Genomic DNA, 7,415 nt, shown 5'->3' with positions numbered 1-7,415 from the left:
AGTCCTGTTCTTTCTTTCTACAACTCCATTTTGCTGTGGAGTTCCAGGTGCAGAAAATTCCTGTTTGATTCCATGTTCTTTGCAAAACTCTTCCATGATTGAATTCTTGAACTCAGTACCATTATCATTTCTTATAATTTTAACAGAATCTTTGACCAACTTATCCAGCTGTCTGACATGATCAGTTAGAGTAGATGCAGTTTCATTCTTCTTGTGCAAGAAGTACACCCAAGTGTACCTTGTGAACTCATCCACTATAACCATAGCATATTTCTTCTTTGCAATAGACATGACATTTACTGGACCAAATAGATCAACATGCAGTAGGTGATAAGACTCAAGAATTGATGATTCAGTTTTGCTCTTGAAAGAAGATTTTCTTTATTTTGTCTTTTGAGATGAATCACACAGGCCATCAGGAGCAAATACTGAATTTGGCAGTCCTCTCACAAGATCTTTCTTTACAAGCTCATTTATGTTGTTGAAGTTTAAATGAGAGAGTCTTTTATGCCAATTCCATCTTTCTTCAATTGATGCTCTACTCAACAGACAGATTGCAGAACCATCAGAACTTATTGAAAGTCTAGCTTCATAAATGTTACCATGCATGTAACCTTTCAGAACCACTTTGCCTGTAGAATTGCTTACAACTTCACAGTATTCTTCAAAGAAATCCACATGATAACCTCTATCACATATTTGACTTACACTCATCAGATTATGTTTAAGTCCTGAGACTAGAGCTACTGTTTCAATGATGACATTCCCAAGATTAATATTGTCATATCCCAGAGTTTTTTCCATGTTACCATCTCCATAAGAAACTCCTGGGCCAGCTTTCTCCACAAAGTCTGAGAGCGGGGCTTTATTTCCAGTCATATGTCCTGAACATCCACTATCCAGTACTAGGATGTTTCTCCTGTTGCCCTGCAATCACAAAGACTGCTAATGGTTAGTTTTAAGGACCCAGACTTGCTTGGATCCTTTGGCATTTTTAAGTTTGTTAGCATTTGCAGCGGATTTAATATCAGAGTTTATGCTAACATGTTATTTATCAGAACTTGTATCATACTTTGCATCAGACTTTACAGTAGAAGGAATTAAAGTAACTTTCTTCAAAGAAGGTTTTTTTGTTAATAATCATAGTACAAACTATAATATTCCTTACAAGTATAAATGGGGCCAAAAACTACCACAATGAAAATAAGGATTTTGTGTCTTAGACCTAACAGACTGACTCTTAACTCCTGACTTAGGAGGTAAAGATTTTATATTCTTACTAGGAGCATTAGGAACAGGCATATAATTATTGCTTTTATTCACACCTTCTTTTCCATTCCTATTTTTCCTAGCTGCCTTTACCTTGTTGACATTCCTTATTTCTTTCAGCTTATGCTTAAGATGCTTCTTTGTCATTAAGCCTATGTTAACTTCAGCTGGTTTATCCTGTTCTAATTTGTCAGAAGTTGATTTCTCCTTAACTTCTGTCACAGACTCTTTCATCTTTTCAGAATCAGACTTTACAGTTTTAGCTACAAACTTAACAGGATTTACCTTTGGCTTAGCAGTTTGTTTAACAACAATTGGCTCACTTTGTTCAGTTCCTTTTTCACTTTTATCATCTCCATAACCTAAGCCCTCTTTCCAGTTTCCACTACTTAATAAATTCTGAGTTGTTCTGCCAGAGTTAGTCCAAGTCATGATAATCTCTTTTTCTTTTTCTAACTCAGTTTTGAGAGATTTATTCAATTTTAGCAATTCATCTCTAACATAAAAAGCATCATCTCTCTCTTTCTGAGTTTGATGAAACATAACTAACTCTTTTTCTAAATAATCATTCCTTTTCTTATAAGCAAGATTTTCAGAAGTTAATCTTTCACAAGTTAAAGTTTGATCTCTGTAACTAATAAATATGGTTTTAAGATATGATCTCAACTCAGTAATATTATCAGTATGAAAGACATAAGTTGTTTGAGGTACCTTCAATTCAGCAGTTTCTGGGCTGCCATCAGCATTTTCCATCAAGGCATAGTTCACCTCATCTTCAGAATCTGAAGTGTCTGTCCAGCTTTTCTTCTTTGTGACAAGTGCCTTGCCTTTGTCACTTTTTCCTTTCTTGCAGTCAGGAGATATGTGACCTCTTTCACCACAGTTGTAGCATTTGACATTTGAGTTATCTCCTCTGTCAGACTCTGCACCTTTGCCTTCAGATTTTCTGAAACCTTTCTTATCAGTACTTCCACCTTTCTTGGAAAACTTCTTTCGTCTTCAGAATTTCCTGTAGGCTATCTTTGTGATACCCTTCACCATAAGAGCACACAATTTCATCATCTCTTCATCAGCATCTATTTCAGGTAAGCTTTCAGTTTCTGAATCATCATCATCAGAACTTGATGATTCTGAATCAGACTTTATGATGAGAGCCTTTCCTTTGCCTTTCTTTGAGACAACCACTTTGGGGAATTCCTCCTCAGCCTTAAGAGCAACTGTCCTTAACTTTCTCCCATGTCTCTTGCTCCTTTGATCCATCTCAAGTTCATAAGTCTTGAGCATACCATAAATTTCATCAAGAGTAATTTCATCAAGAGCATAGTTGTCTCTTATAGTAGTAGACTTTAAATCCCAACTATCAGGAAGAGCTAAAAGGAATTTTAGATTTGAATCTTCAAGATCATATTCCTTGTCCACCGGTGACAGATCATTCAAGAGTTTGACAAACCTGTCATTTAAGTCAGTTAATGACTCATCACCTTTTGAGTCAAAGTGCTAATACTCTTGAGTGAGTATAGTCCTCATGTTCTTCTTGATTGCATCAGTTCCCTGGCATCTTGTCTCCAAAGTATCCCATATCTCCTTTGCAGTCTTGCAATGAATTACCCTGTTTGACATGACATCATCAATGGCACTATGCAGCAAATGCCTTACCTTTGCATCCTTGGAAATGGATGAGATATCTTCAGCTGTATATTCACTTTTCTCCTTTGGTATGGTCTTTGCTGGCTGATCTGCAACTACAACAGAGAGCTTGGTTGGCTTATGCGGTCCTTCATTAATTCTGTCAAGGTATTCTGGATCTGTAGCTTCCAGAAACATAGCCATCTTCACTTTCCATATGGGATATGTAACACCCCCAAATCCGGGGTCGGGGATCCGGGTTGTCACGAGTTCCATTTCCCTTAATAACACCCAATCTTAATAAATAATCAACTATTCTGTACAGTGACCCCACAATAAACACACACACCATAAGTTATAGTCTTAGAGATGAATATCCAAAAATAATCACAAGTCGTTTTATTCCACAATTATATGCCAATACACCTTTAAAGGGTTTCTGAATAAATTTACATTTCTTTGCCATTATTATAATTCATAAATATACATAAATCTGGTACATCAAAAGTTGAAGCCTAGCCTATTGGTAGTTCCTACCTCAGCAACAGCGACATCAACGCCTATAGGAAACTGCGGAACGTTTCCTATCCGCTCGCGAATTGGGAGCTTGGTCCTGTTCATCTTTTCTATCTGTTGTTGTGTGATGAAAGAAGAAAGCAAGGGTGAGCAGCAAGCCCACCAAAATAATATGTATAATGATTTACAGTATATGAGCCTTCTCATAGTACTCATGAAAGTCTTGGTCAAAAGAAATGAACCAAGCTGATATCTTAACGCGACCAAGTCGCAAAATATTCAGTATATTTATATACATATATATATATATACTTTTCACAATCTTTGAAATCCTCTGACATGTATAATATACACAGAGTTCCAGTTTATAACTGTATAAAAATATCGTTGCAAGGTGATCTCATATATCTAACCTTGTCTCAACGTTTTTCTGAAAATCTTTGTTATGCATAAGATAATCATTTACTAGATATAAGTTTAAAAGATGAAGTTACAAGATACTCCAATATACTTATATCTTTTCCAAATACTGCTTAAACTACCACCGTTCAAGTTATAATGAGCTTTCAACAGTTCATCACATAGATGAGACTACAAGACAAGATTTGAATAGATTAAATCTTTAAAATATCATCAAAATAAAATGAAGTTATGAGATACTTCATTTGATGCAAACATCATTTTGAAAACTTGACCCTGCCAACACTCAACAATCGCCCAATCGTAGCCTTTCTATCGAAGTGCTCTGGGTAGTATTGCAAAAATATCCAATTGGATGATGAACTCATTACGGGAGTTTACCGCGCCAGGAAGACCACTTACGATGATCAGTCGTAGTGGTGCAACCCCACCATTTTCTACATGTAGAGGAGAACCTGTCAGATTTACTTGTCAACCGAACACTGGACTCCTAAGGAATGGACCGTCTTAGCGGAACTTCCGGGCCATTTGGGCCAATATAATAAGGATGGGCTGTAACACCCCCAGATCCGGGGTCAGGGATCCGGGTCGTCACGGTCTTTCTTTCCAAAATTATCACTTAACTTAATTAATAATAAACAACCTCAAGCTGTGACCCCACACTAACACACACCACCACACGTCATAGTCTCAGAGATGAAATTGAAATAAGTACAAGTCCTCGAATCCACAATTAAAAGTTATTACAACCCAAAATGATTACTTGATAAATTTACAGTTAATTGCCATTATCTGCCACAAGTTATAATTATACATAATTGATTCTCAAAAGTAGAATGCCTGATCTACCAATAGATCTACCTCTGCAGCTATAGCAGCTACAACATCAACGGGAAGACGCGGGACGCTTCCCACGCGCTTGCGCTGGGTCTGCTGGAGTCTGGCCATCTTTCCTAACTGTTGTTGTGTGATGAAGAAATAAAGCAAGAGTGAGCCTTACAGCTCGCAAGATAATATATAGTGATACAATAATATTAGCATCTAAATGGATACTTACTAGAATCCTTTATCATGTGTAAGGTAATTACTTACTGGATATAAGTTTTAAAAGAAGATGAAGTTACCAATTACTTCACTATACTTATACCATTTTAGAAATCTACTTGAACTACTACTGTTCAAAGTATAATAAGATTCAAGAGGTCATCCCATAGATGAGACCACAAATAAAACTTGAAAATATTTGATCTTTGAAATATTTTAAAAAGAAATGAAGTTACGAGATACTTCATTCAATGGATACACCAATAAAACTGTTTGACCCTGTCAATGCTTCGGCAACCACCCATTTGTAGCCTTTCGATCGAAATGCTACGGGTAGTGTTGCAGAATTATCCAAATGGATGATGAACTCATTACGGGAGTTTGCCGCGCCAGGAAGACCACTTACGATGATCAGTCGTAGTAGTACAACCCCACCATTTTCTACATGTAGAGGAGAACCTGTCGGATTTACTTGTCAACCAAACACTGAACTCCTAAGGAATGAACCGCCTTAGCGGAACTTCCAGGCCATTTGGGCTAATATAATAAGGCTGGGCCGGCGCCACTCGACCACTTACGCCACTCCTAGTTCAGATGAAATCCATGACTCTGAAACGTAAATCTCGTTCCCCCTTTCCCCAAGTAGAAACTTGTTGATACGGCTCCACCAAGAAGTCGTATCTAGTTAGAAAGGAAAACTCACCGATATTTTCCAGGCGATGCCAGTTAATGGATTAACTTGTTCCAAGAATTTTACTTCCCGAATATTAGGTAAGTAATCAAAAACTTTTTTATCAAGACAGCAACCTTGTTGCGAATATAAAACACACCACCGAGCCGGATCCCTCAGGTTTTGAGCGAGTATTTAAATCCCCTTTTTAAAAGGAAGATCTTAAATATAAAAATGAGTTTTTGGATCCGCTCTAACTTTTGAAAATCATTTTAAAGACTTGAAAACCCTTTAAAGAGTGTTTGGAATGATGCTGATTTAATGAAGTAAATCAGTCTCAAAATAAAAGAAATAACTGAATATTATTATTTAAATAATATTCCCATAAAGAATAATCTTTATCAAAATAATTGAAGTAGAAGTTTTAAAAATTCTTACTTGAATGAAAATTTAATAATCAAAGATATACTTATACAAAAGTACTATCTTTACTTGAATAATCGAAAATAAGTTTGATTATCGAAACATTATTCTTTAATAAATTAAAGAATATTATTAAATAATAAGCGGAGTCATAATATCTCGAATGAATATTATAAATAATATTCATTAAATAAAATAACAGAGTCATACATCCTCAAATGAATATTCAAGTAATATTCAATAAATAATATAAAGGAGTCATAAGTCCTCGAATGAATATTCAAGATAATATTCATTAATAAAATAAAGTTATCGAATAAACCTTATTCGATTAATAGTTTTGAAAACTATAACCATATATATATAAATATATATATATATATATATAAAATCTACTCGGAATCCTCGACTCCCGGTTTTAGAAAATGTTTTCACCTTTGGGTCCCTATACTAAGGGTATATGCAAATTACCGCTATTTTCTAGCATAGATATTATCAACTGAATCAACAGATATATATGGCAAGAATACGAAACAGGCATGCATATATACCATATTACATGCTACAATATATCGCAAGAATTTGCTAAATAACCATTATGCATCTATCACAAGATAATGCATATACAAGTATATACATCACAACAACAGTATAACGGATAGAAAACTTGCCTGAGCGACTGGGGGTGATAAAAGGCTCGGGACGAGTGGGGTAACCTATAAATAACAAGTAAGTTGGAATTAAACCAGAGTCACTTGTAAATCTATACTTTAACTAACTTAGACTCTAACGCTTGTTTTGCGCTTACTTATTCTCTTAAGTCACTCGAGTACCCTCGGCTCCACCATTTTTAATAATTTAACCATTACGAGTTTTAAGGCGATTCCTTCGCGAGTGTCTTACCAACTGCCTAACACTCTTACCATAATTGTTTCATACATTAATTAACCCTTTTTGGTCTTTAACCTATGTTTCAAAGTAAGGCGAGGGGAAAAGTTTCGTTCGCGAAACGCCGTTACTTAAAACGGTCATTTCTCCTAAACCGTATATCGGAATCAAACGAACTACATATCAAAACGAAGCTCGTAACATGAGCTATCTAAATATGGCAATGGTCAACATCTAGCAGGGGGTTCTCGGGTCCTAATGTTATGAACAAAAGCAGTCTAAAGTAAATCGGACATTACGACGGCTATGTTTACGCGATTTCCCAAATTTAAACCAACTCAAAACAACCACAATTCAACCCCAATTCACAACCCAATCAAAACTCCATCCAAAACACATTACAACAGCCCCAAACCAACTCATTATAATCCATTTACTTACTCCTAAAACTTGAATTTAAACTATACTACATTCTTTAACCAAATCTTAAAATTTCAACAAATCAATCACCACCATTCCAACCTAAACTCTTAAACAAACAAGTTTCAAGCTACTCTTT

This window comes from Apium graveolens, chromosome 7, assembly GCF_009905375.1.
Source record: "Apium graveolens cultivar Ventura chromosome 7, ASM990537v1, whole genome shotgun sequence".
NCBI classification, from domain to species: domain Eukaryota; kingdom Viridiplantae; phylum Streptophyta; class Magnoliopsida; order Apiales; family Apiaceae; genus Apium; species Apium graveolens.
Note: the sequence above shows the minus strand (reverse complement) of the source record.